Genomic DNA, 13,154 nt, shown 5'->3' on the forward strand with positions numbered 1-13,154 from the left:
CTGTGGAAAAAGCACAGTCTTTATAACCTTTCCTCCTCCACCTGTACACCGTAGCCCCTCTTAAACCTACTGGAGCAATAACTTTGTAAGTAATGAAGACAAAAATCAATTTCGAGCAGTAACACAAATATCTCTTCCATTAATTCTTCCATTACTGCTTTTACCATCTCTGCCTCTGCAATTAGCTACTCCTACCAAAAGATGCTGATTCAATATAGATTCAAGAATGAAAGACGTAATCTGAAAGTTTATGGTTTCACCAGTACACCACTGTTTACCTTGCTGTTGCTGTAAAAATCTAAGTTAAAACACTTAATATTCAGTTTAAATGAGATGTTCATGTGAAAAAAATGTCATAGCAAGTATTTTAAAGAACTTGTTGGCTTGTCAATTCCCACTTACAGGTGAGCCAGTTCATTTGCAGGTTAGTAAATTTGTGTTTTCTAGCTTGAGCCAAGTGTGAACAGAGCTGGTCTGCGCAGCTTTATGAAAACATACATAAGAAGCAGCAGTGGGTCCAGAGTGACTTACAAAACTAATATTGACACTGATAGCATGGAATTGTACATTTCAGCTTTGTGTGTCAGGGTCGGGACTAGAATCGGGACCAGGGTCGGGACTAGAATCGGGACCAGGGTCGGGACTAGAATCGGGACTAGAATCGGGAACAGAGTCGGGACTAGAATCGGGACCAGGGTCGGGACTAGAATCGGGACTAGAATCGGGACCAGGGTCGGGACTAGAATCGGGACTAGAATCGGGACTAGAATCGGGACCAGGGTCGGGACTAGAATCGGGACCAGGGTCGGGACTAGAATCGGGACCAGGGTCGGGACTAGAATCGGGACTAGAATCGGGACCAGAGTCGGGACCAGAGTCGGGACCAGAGTCGGGACCAGAGTCGGGACCAGAGTCGGGACCAGGGTCGGGACCAGAATCGGGACCAGGGTCGGGACTAGAATCGGGACTAGAATCGGGACCAGGGTCGGGACTAGAATCGGGACCAGGGTCGGGACTAGAATCGGGACTAGAATCGGGAACAGAGTCGGGACTAGAATCGGGACCAGGGTTGGGACTAGAATCGGGACTAGAATCGGGACCAGGGTCGGGACTAGAATCGGGACTAGAATCGGGACTAGAATCGGGACCAGAATCGGGACCAGAATCGGGACCAGGGTCGGGACCAGAATCGGGACCAGGGTCGGAACTAGAATCGGGACTAGAATCGGGACCAGGGTCGGGACTAGAATCGGGACTAGAATCGGGACCAGGGTCGGGACTAGAATCGGGACCAGGGTCGGGACCAGAATCGGCACCCTGCTGGTGAAAGGTTAAAAACAAGCAGCTGAATCTGACTCGGTCTACAGATTGCTCAAAGCGAATTTTTGCCACATTTAGTTTGGTTTCATCAGATCAAAATTAAGCAACTGTTCCCATGTTTACTGACATACTGGTATCACTGGTTCCCACCAGCAGAAAACAATTTAACTCATATATGCAGAACATATTTATCCTGATTATAAAAATGATACATTTCCTCTCAGCTTTCCCTCTAAAATCATCGACTTATTCTCAAACATCATAAAAACTGCTGATAAACCAAATAGACGTACTTACAGTAGAGGAAAGATCCTGCAGGATGCAGACACAGCTCTGCTCCTTCTGTTTTTATGGCTTCTCTGAGACAGAAACTCCTCCTGATCTTTACTCATGAAGTGGAGGAGCTGCAGAGGAGAGTCTGAAGCGAACAGCAAAGTGACATCAGTGACCTGATGGCACAATAACGCAGCGAACTGCATGTGTTGCTCTGGAATTAAACGTGGGCACGATGAAAGGTGCATGTACGGCATGCAGTCTTCTCCTGAAGTTCCTGAACTAAAACCGTTTTCACACAAAGAAAAATTGTTTTTTTTGCAGATAGTTTTTCCAGTCAGGTTCAACCCGAATGTCTTTGTATTATTTAAGGGTTACAATAAATAACATAAAATTATTTAATTAATTAATGCAAAATAAATATTTATTGATGAGATATTTGTCCAATTTTCAGAGAAACTAAAAAAATCTTATTTTTACAGAATTCCTTCATCATAAAAAGACAGGCATAAAAATTTCCAATCGATTGATATTTGGTGCAACAAGACGTTAATCATCCGCGGTAGTAACGCTGGTGTTCAGCTGCTAGCGGTGCTGCGAGTCAGTAACCCGACTGTGTTTTGGTTTCGCAGACTTCCAGATTCGTAACGATGAGTCTTTCGGTTCTGAAGGTTCGTCTGAACCAGGTAACGAATGAAAACCAGCAGTTTCTGCTGCAGAGAAACGAGAAGAACCAAAACACGCAGCGCACTTTAAGGAAACAAGGAATCATGCATGTAACGCCGCAAAAATTCTCACGTGTTTTATGTCTGATGTTTCCAGAAGATTCCTGAGCTAGAAAGGACCAAACGATGAATAAAGACAGAGCAGTGACGACGTGGAGTTTGCATTTCCAGAAGTTTCCACCTCTCGGTCCGGCCGCCAGGAGCGCTGCGTCTGATGTCAACAAAGAGCAGGTTTATACAAAAGCAAAATGAAAATAAATCATCAGTTTTATACCTGGGATCTACAAAAGACAGATGGAAGTGTAAGTAGTGTTCATCTTTCTTCTACGCCTGCATGCCGCGTGTTCGCTGTCATGCTCATAACGCAGGTTTCAGCTCATGCTTTAAATGAAAACAGTAAATAAAATAGAAGTCAGTAGAAGCAGAACATTTAAAATTTGCAGTATTGTTTTAACAACGCCTTTAAACAGAATGTAACGAACAACACATTGTTTTGTTATCAGTGTAATAGAATAAAACGGTAATAAACGCTGGTTGAAGGGACCCCTGTGAAAGTTTGTCTGGACGCCTAAAAACCCAAGAATCACCTCTTTGTCATGAAAGTTTAGTTGTGGCATAAACGTGTCATCATAAACATGTCGTATTTGTGATGATCTGCGATGTGGCTGCAGTGTCTGGCTCTGGTCTCGGTCGCCATAGCAACCCAGCTCGTGTGCGACGCGCGGCAGTCGAGGCGTAGGCCGGATGAAGCCGACCTGCTTGCATGTTGTTGCATCTGCAGAACTCCCCCCGGACGGCTGAAGACTGTCCCCTTACTTCACTCGTCCTGGCAACATTCCTGCCATCAACCTGGGATTTTACAGCACTGAACTGTTACAGGTATGTGAAACCTTTTAATGGTCATTCTGTCATGACTGACATGGAATTTTCCACCTTTGGTCTTTAGATTGCTGGACGTAAATGTTCTGAGGATCGACAGTTGCATGTTTCTGTAATCATTCACGGAGCTGAACTCTCGCTCAACTGGGAAGGATTCAAGTTAAAGTAACATTACCAGATAATGGAATAAGATAATTAGTTCTCAGTAATTCTTCTGCAGCGAGTCATAAACTTGAACTCCAATAAGAGAAAGATCATCTAAATGTCACAAAGCTGATGGAAAGAGGAAGAAACTCCTGGATATTGAGGAACTGATGAAAATATTGACGTTCTGCTGACTAAAACGCAAGACTGCATTTATTGGTGACATCCTGACGTGGTCATCTCCACTTTACTCCCAATTTAGCAAAAGTTAATGTCACAACGCCCGAATCCAGACTGTCCTGTAAACATGAGTTCAATGAGACGTCAAGGGTCAGACGAGAAGACCTGCAGAGGCCACAAATCTCTTTAATGGTTGTAAAAAGAACTGTTTTCTTCCCACAGTTGTGTGTTTTATATGGGGAAAAGAGCGTGTGCACATGCTCATGAGGCTGTTTCAGATGCAGTTTGTCCAACGCGTTGCTGCCTGGAAGGAAGGTTGTTCATAGTAAAACCAGCAGAGATGAGAAGAAGGAGGAAAAATGTGTTATCAGTTTCATTTCATGTTAACTAAAACAACATATTCAGTAAGAAATAATCTGTTGAAACTTAAACATCTTGATGTCTGAACTTCCAGCCGCTCAGACACATTACATCATTTTCATACAAACATTGCTGAAATATTCCTGCAGATTCTGATGGTTTCACACATCTCATCTCCTGTTGGGGATGAATCCGAACTTCAGAATCACAGACCAGCTGTAACAAGCTTCCACTATCATCAATCCTCAACCCCCATCTAATTCAGACGTCATCGCCCCACTGAAAAGGCACAATAAGTTTTCTCCAGAAACAGACCGTCAAGTCTTCAGTCTGGTATTACTAGATTCAGTGTGAATATTGGAGGAAGTTTTGTTCCATTCTTCTTTCCAATATTACGTCCACCAAGAAGGTGGCGGGTTCAGTTTACCATCCAGAACAGGAACAAATTTTCATCACTGCATGAGAACAAACATGCAGCAAACACCACGATGTAGCCAAGACGCTGTGGATTCATCATCAATGGATCAGGCATCTGATCGTGGATCCATATAAGATGGATCTAGGACCAGAACATCAGATCTGACCTGGCTGCTTTTCTAGTTGAGGTTTGCAGTGCGTTTAACTTTCCGGTCTGGACTGGATCCTATCAGCACTGTGGTTCTGTTGCAGACCTGCTGGTGCGTTTGGGATCGCCATGCTGGTCCATGCCTGCACGGATCAATACGCCACATCAGTAACTGATTACAAATCACAAGTTGAGTCTATAAGGTTGACTTTGTATTTGACCAACATATTTAATTATTAATGATATTTATGTGACCAGAAGAGTTTTCATCTGTCCAATGTAAAGGATACATGGAAGTCAAAGGCAGAATGAATGGACTTGAAGCTCTGTTTCCACTGAGCCTCTATTAAAAAATTAATAAAATAATACATAATAAAAGGAGAGGTGCACATAATTATGCTAAAATTAAATGAAGAGCAAGAATTCCCCCAGGTTGTGGCAAAGAGTGGCCAGTGCCACGCTGAACAAAAAAGCTGGCCACCCCACTGGCCTTATCTGCAAATGTTGTATTTTTCACTGTTAACTCGGCACGGCATAGTTTGTTTATATTTGTCTGTCCAAATATTTCAAAAGCGAATAAAAACAGACATAAAAGTGTATTCTAATCAGTAGCGCAGAGGGCACCTCATGTAGGGTCCTACCATATGATGACACCAAAGCGCTAAGATCAAAGAGTGATGTTGCCATTGCGGTAATAGGACGGAGGCAAACGAGAGTTGTAAGTATATGATAAAATAATCATTTCAGTTAAATGGTTTTATGCCATTAGCTTGGAAACCAAGCTAATGTTAGCCACTGTTCATTAAATCAAGCCATTCACAAATTAACGTTTGCTCAGGTTAGCTAGATAATGGTGATATCAGCTGTATCTGAGTTAGATAGAGAATGTTTTTAACAAGTTTGCGAACTTGTCTAATGCTAGCTCACATTAGCTGGCTGAATGCCACTGCCCAGCCAGACAGCTAACATTATACAGAAGTTGGTTTAATAGCGTCATGATTTAAGTTATCACTGTGTGCCAACGTTATGTTAATTTGGAGACAATGAAGAGAAAACGGTCCAAGGATTTTGTCATACTTTGCTAAGAGTCAAAGTTTCAGAAGATGAGCACAAGGATAGGCAGCCAAAAAGAGAGTCTACTAAAGGTAACTTAAATCAAGCCAATTCCCTGACTTTTAGGGATGTCAGTTGTACTAGATTGATTTATTCATATCAATATCCCAGAGTTGATAAAATCCTAGACCCTTTTTTGGAGCGTGATATTACCGGTTGTGTTTCTTCCATAACTGTTAATTGTTTATTTCTCCGGCTTTATCTGTATTTTAATGTTGAGTGTGATGCCATGTTGACAAGAACTTCTCCTCATGTTAAATATATTTCTTACCTGTATCCATTCAACAGGAGAGGGCTCTGAGTGCTGTTGCTGAGAAATAGTTTACATATTATATCCTGATGTTATAATCGGGGACTGTAGTAACACTCAGAAGATAAATCATCTTATTCTAACAGCATGCTCTTTTTGTTCTATGTGATGATCAGTCAGTCATTGATTTATTTACACCTATCTTTTACAGTAGCGGACTCAGAGTCTGAGGATTCAGACCACTTTAGGCCTTCAACACCTTTAGAACCTGCCCATGGTCTACCAGGTGAGGATGACGTTTTAAAAGTGAAATTATTAAATGTTGCAGCTCTTCCCCCTCTGTCTCTCTCTCTCTCCTTCTCTCCTATATTCTCCACAACTCTGATCCTCCTCAAATAAAGCATTTAAATCCTGAAAGACCACTTAAGTTAAAAGTCAGCTTTTGACTTTGTATAATGAGGAGCAAATTATTTGCATCAGATAAATGCATTTTAATCTATAATGTTCAATCCGATAATGTTCCAATGTTTTCCCTGGGGGTAGCCCCCTAGCCAAATTTGTTCCCCCACCTACATTACCAATGCTTTGATACTGGATCAGTCTTGTCTACACAGTGGCAGATAATTAAATAATTTCATTTGGTCTTATTTTTTTTTAAATAAATACTTCTGATCAGTAGGCTCCTCTTTAACATAGGTTCAGACTGGCCAGATTTAGGTTTTTCATCACATACAACATCAGATTTTGTAGTTATGCATCATTAACTTAATAACTCCTGGCCACCCACATGTTTTCCCTAGCCACCCTATGGCCACCCCTAAAGAAAATTTCTGTGGGCATCCCGGAAGAGGCAACATCAGAAACGATGACAAGAAATGCTGCAGAAAAACCTTTCGAAAGGACTACTAACAGGAAAACTAAATGAACTGGAAAACAGTAACTGCAACCAAGACATATAAAAACAGCGAGTAAGGAACAGTTAACATGAATGAGAAAAACCAAACCAGTCAGACGAGTGAATCCACAGGAAATGATGCACAAGGGACCGAAAAAAAACCTGACAAAACAGGAAACCACAACTAAACATGACAGGACTACAGAAGCTGAAAAGCATCAAATTTTGTTACAAAATCAAGTCTGAGTATTAAATTAATATTTTTCTGTCATGATTTTTACTCAGTAGAATAAGCCCTTTGGAAAGTCTGACACTAAGTTTTGTTATGCAAACATTTAATCATTTCATTTTGTAGATTGGAAATATTTCTCATTATTAAACAGTAAAGTTTAAACAGTTTCATTTTAATTATAGTTTTACTTTACTTTGCTATCTGCTGTTTAACCTGCAGCTGACCTACAAACTTTAAGGTCACCTACATCAACAGTCATCCATGATGGTGAGAAACTTCAGCTTAGCAGAACATCTCTGCTGCTTTGCAAAGATCAATATCTGACTGATCATTAAGTCACTTTTTCTCGTGAAAACATATAAAGCAGAAAATAGCAGATGTAACGTGTGGACAAGCCTGAAATGCAGAACAACAGAGGAAGCCGAGTGGCATCTGGAGGTTTAATAAACAAAGACAACAAACTATTGATAATCCAGACTGAAAATGAGTCATGAGTCATGAAAATGATCACATTTATTGATCCCATGAAACAAAAGGCTGAATTCACTCAGACAACTGAGACTGAACATATTCTGAATAAATAAAATATGCTAAATTATGGTTAAGTGGAATGTGACATCCCTTTTGAGTCAAACTGAGTTAAAAAACAATTACAAACAAACTGTCTTTGACCAACTGGATTAATTTACTAATGAGCAGTGAGCATAAACCAAATGGTAAAATGATAAACCAAACTCTCTCACTGTACCAGCGTAGAGTCTGGCGACTCACTCGCATCAACAGATTTCATGAGCGGGACTAATGCGCGCGGAGTAAACCAATTAGAAAAATGGTGGATGTGACGTCAGTAAAGTGGCAGCCTACAATGTCCAGAAGTGTTCAGTACAGCAAACGCAACAGAAGAAAATAAACATGGTGTGCAGCACAGAAGACATAAATTACCTGTTGTTTTTGCTGTAAAAACCTGAGGCTTCTTCAGGTTATTGGCAATTGGCGTTGCTTCTTGAACGTAATCGTAAAACAGAAACTATGGCAAAAGAAACAAACTCCCGCTTTGTCCGTGCGCCATCTTGAATGTTTTGAAGAATATGTGGTGACCCAAGGCAAGAGGCAATAGACTCCTCAGATCAACCAATCAGAGTCACCGGTTTGTTTCAGAACAATGCTAATCTCGGTGAAGGGGAGAGACTCCAGACTGAGTCGCTCTGTGTTGAATATATAGAGCACTCCAGTCTCACGCGCCAGGCTAGACGGTAGTCCGCTTCTTTGGTCCGAATCAGAATTTGTTTGGCGCATTCACAGCTCCCCAAATGAAGCAGACTTTCCGAGCAAATAAACTCTGATTCATATCAAAAAGGCTGATGTGAATGTGCTCCTAAAATAAAAGAGAGATCCTGCAGGATGCAGACAAAACTCTATTACTTGTTTTCATAGCTTTTTTGAGACAAGTGCATGGTTGGAGACATGAGTAGTGTGTGTCCTCCAAAGAGGAGGTGGAAGAACTAAACTTCATGAGATGAGTTGTCCTTCAGGGTCAGGGACAAAGAGAGAAAGAAGTGAAAAATAACTGCAAAATGCAGGTAAGTTTCCGCAAGCTATGAAAAAGCCTAAAGACATTTAGATCAAGCTGGTGGAGTAAAGCTAATTAGCTAGCTAGTTAACAATTCCTCTCTTAACTGATGGCTTAGTTAGCTGTTAGCTTACTGCTAAAGATACAGTATTTGTGTTGTAGAATACAGAGTATAAACTTTTATTTAAGGGGAATTTTTTTCCGGCAGAAATGTCTTCCCTTCCAAAACAACTTAAACATTTAGCTGACTAAAGTCAGTTTGCTAACTTGCAAGCTCGCTTGATATGTATTTGTGTTCAGGAATTATAAACTGAGATCTGTGGTTTGCGCTAATTATTGGTGCACAAGACAAATATACCATCTTTTCACATTAATGTGTTCATAAATGAAATTAAATGTCCCCCGCAGCTAGATGAACAGTGCAGGGACAGTCCACCTTCTCAGGCATAGCAGAGAGACTATTATCAGATGAGGAAAAAATATCTCTGTATAAATTTTAATGTTGAGTTAACTCATTAACTAAGATGCGTCACACAACAGTTGACTTGTTTTTAGAGAAATTCGTGGAGTTTAAAAAGTTCAGAAACAATTTCCAGTTGCTCCACTGGCAGATTTATTTTCTTATTTAAAGTAAAAATACACTAGAGGAAGAGTTTTATTTGTTATATCAAACACAGTGGGCTTTTGCTGAAGCTGTTGTGTTTCCATGTCAGGTTTATCTCCATCCTCCGTACAGCCGCCTGTCTCCCTCATCCAAAGTTCCGACTGATGTAGCTGGTGAGTTGATGTTGTGCTTATAGTATTCTCTGCTTCTTCTGACATGATGTGAACATGACACCTCATAGTCTCTTTGAATGCATTGAGTAGTTGAAGGCTGCTGGCAGCGATTATTAAATCATCTACCCAAATAAAGACAAGAGCAGTTTCTCTCTCAAAACATTTCTTGTACACACAGTGATCAGAGAGGTTTCTCTCGAAACCATTTTGCTCAAGTTAATCTTTTGAAGAGTTGGTACCAGTTTTGACCGGATTGTTTTAACCACGCAGAGATTTCTTTAACTTACATATTAACTTCTTTCTGACCCAGTTTGCTCAAAACCTTCAGGTTGATCCATGAATATCTCTTCCACTATGGGTGCAAGTAAGTATGCCATTTTGACATCCATTTGGTATACAACAAAATCATTCCACGCTGGTATCTGCATAAGGGCACACACAGATGTAATGTTTGCTGTTGGTGCAAACGATTTGTGGTAGTCTATTCCTTCTATTTGCCTGTACCCTTTTGCCACAAATTTGGCTTGAAACATTTTTTCTTGGTAGTTTTCTTTTACTGCATGGTGAGGGACCACACTTAAAAAGGAAGAGGAACACAGGTGGCTTCAAAAGAAAAGGGTTTTATTTGCCCAAATGACATAAATTAATTAGGCCTTTAAAAAGATCAGCTAAGCAAAAACCTAAATCAAAGTCCAGAAATAACTAAACTAACAGATTAGGTAACAGAATCAACAACAAAAAACTAACTGACCTAACAAACAAGAAACAAAGGGGAACTTAAATACTGGCTGATCAGACCAGTTTACAAACCATATGGGGTAACACATAATAAACATTCTAACAAACTAGACAAAGAAACAGAACTTAACAGTTAGTTTAATTATTCATAACAAAACAATGAACAAAAGAAAACCCAAACTACTCAAAAGTGAAAAAATGAATATTACAAACATTTAAAGAAACTAAATTAAACTTATGATCTCCCCCTCTGAAGATGAGGTCTTCCCAAAGCCCTGCGGCACTTCCTGCTCACCGGCTTCCCTCCTGTGCACACTCCTGCCACCCAGTGCCCAAGCTAATCCCATCAGCACCAATAAAAAACATATGGTTTAACCAAAACACAACTCAACTCAACTTTATTTATAAAGCCCTTTAAAACAACCAGAGTTGAAACAAAGTGCTGTACACAATCTGCAAAAATAAAAACAGAATAAAACGGTTCAAATGCAAATAAATAACATAAAAACAAGAGGTCATACAAGGAATATGGAATTAAAACAATATAACAAACTAAATAAATAGGAAGTAAAAACCAATAATAAAAATAAGGCACACTGACCGGAAGCTGTCTTACGTTGGGTTAAAGCCAAGGAATAAAAATGGGTTTTAAGATGAGTTGTAAAAATGGACAGGGAGGAGGCTTGTCTAATGTGGAGGGGAAGCTCATTCCACAATTTTGGACCAGAAACAGAAAAAGCTCTGTCCCCCCCTGAGCTTCCGTTTGGACCTCAGCACGTCCAGGAGCAGTAGGTCAGCTGACCTGAGGCACCGGACAGGAGTGTGCAAGTGGAGGAGCTCACAGAGGTAAGGAGGGGCCAGACCATTTGACACAAACAGTGTCATTTGGACCATTTGACCATTCAACCACAAACAGTTGAAAACACAGTTGCTCCTTAATGTGCGCGCTAACAAAAGAAACTAAAGCATTTCAACCAAGTTTAAATATAAAGAAAACTAAATAACTGAAAATGTGATGGTGCTCTTGTTGTTACGGCCTTTACATGTGTGGCCATTGGTCTGGCCATCATATGCATAAACTCATTTTCCACCCACAGTAGTTCTACCTTCAGGTAATGTAGTCAGTTCAAATGTCTCATTTTCTTTGAGGGAGTTCATTTCTTCAACTATAGCTTTCCCCCACCTGGATGCCTGTGGTTACATAGAGCCTCTTTATGGGTTTGGGGAATCCCGCATGCTGCCCTGTAACAAGAAGTAACACTCAGAGGTTACATTTGGTTCATCCTTACAGTTTGATTACTGGGATCCAAATATTTTGGATTTGTTTCTCTTTTTGGATAGCGATCGCACTGACTTTGTTGTTCAGTCTCAGCTGTTTCTTTTGTATCACCTTTTAGTTCATCTCCATTTCCCTCACAGTTTTAAGCTAGTTCCCCTTCAGGAATACTTTCCTTCTGCTCTCTAGGCTTTTTGTAAGTTGTACATGTCTCTTTCTGTGTTGTACTCTACAGTCTGTGTTTGTTGTTCAGCCTATTCAACTGGTCTCTTTTTGATAAACTTTACAAGCCTGTGGCTTGACTCTTTTCCTGCGTGGTTATTATAAACCAGGTAAGCTGGGCCATATTTGCTATCACTTACAAATACTGCTTTTTCATACCTGGGGTTGAGTTTCTTGTGATCATGTATGTAAGCATAGCACTCAGGTCCAAAATTCCAGAGTTTTGAAAGATCTGGTCTTTTGCCAGTTAACATCTGATACAGCATAGTCCTGATTCTGTTATTGTAGCACCTATTTTGAGTGGGAGCAGCGTTTTGAAAAGCATAAGGCCAGCGTGATTTTGGTAGTCCCTTTTCCAACAACATGCATCTATCCATTTCAGTAGGGTTCTCCATAGTCTCTCAGCTGTCCCATTCTGGTGAGGGGAATATGGTGTAGATGTTTCATGTTTTATCCCATTTTCTCTGAGAAGTGTCTGTAAGGCGTTGCTTGTTAATTCAGTGCCATTATCTGATCTAATGCACTTGATACTGCCATAAGGTGCACAGTCTGCTAAAAACTTTTCTGTTGCTATGGTGGCTTCACTTTTGTGTTTTTAGGAAATAAACTAACACCGCCCCTGAAAAATTTTCTATGAATGATATAGCATACTCATGTCCACTTTGGTTAGTTGGCTAAATGGGACCTGACAAATCTGTATGCACCAATTCCAGAGGTTCATTTGCTTTTGCGTCACATTTTCTGTTTCTGGTGTTGGTGAATTTTCCCTCAGTGCACACATTACATTCTAGTATCTCCTGTGATTTTCATCCCCTCCAATACTTCTGGTAGTTTTAACACATCACTGACAGTACAATGTCCTAATATCTCTTGCCACATCTTTACATCACATGTAATGTTTGTCACAAGATGTTATATCAGTGAATGAATTATCATTGTTTACCGTTGTCAAGTAGTAGACACTGTTGTATTCTTCAATGGCAAAAACAGTCCCATCTTTATGGATGAGTTTGTTGTGTCCTTTCTTAAAGACCACCTGAGCTCCATGTGATGTAGCCGCCTTCACAGAAAATATGCTCTGGGGGTAGGATGGGATGAATAGAGCATCCTTCAGTGTGACAGTGGTCCAATTTCCTCGTGTGTCCTGTAGATTGATGGTGGTGTCTTCTCTTTTAAGAGCCACATTGTTGGTCCTGGATCAGCGAGTTCCAAGAAGTGCTTTCTTGGATCAAATGTCATGTCAAAATATGAAGTAGCTCCACAGTCCACCATTAATCTATCATTCATCTTGTTTGCTGGTAAAGTCTGTGCCACATCCATAACATGACCTGATGTAAGGTCAATTTTCATTATATTGTCTGTTTTTGGTTTATTTTCAAATTTCTCCATCTCTTCATTGCTTTGCAGGTTACTCTTAAACTGTACATTATGTCCTCTATGCTTTGAGTTGTATGAATAGTGACAGGTTTGTAGGTTTCTGAAAGTCCCTTTTAATATCATGGCAATAATGAGTCTGTCTCTGATCACTTGTTTTGGATTTCTCAAGGCAGTCATGGCTTTCTCAGCCTGTAAAATGTAGTCGATTACTGGTTAATCTAGTCTCTTTTGCAGGGATGTGAGTTTGGTATACAGGGC

Source organism: Telmatherina bonti, assembly GCF_933228915.1.
Source record: "Telmatherina bonti genome assembly, chromosome: 7".
NCBI classification, from domain to species: Eukaryota; Metazoa; Chordata; class Actinopteri; order Atheriniformes; family Telmatherinidae; genus Telmatherina; species Telmatherina bonti.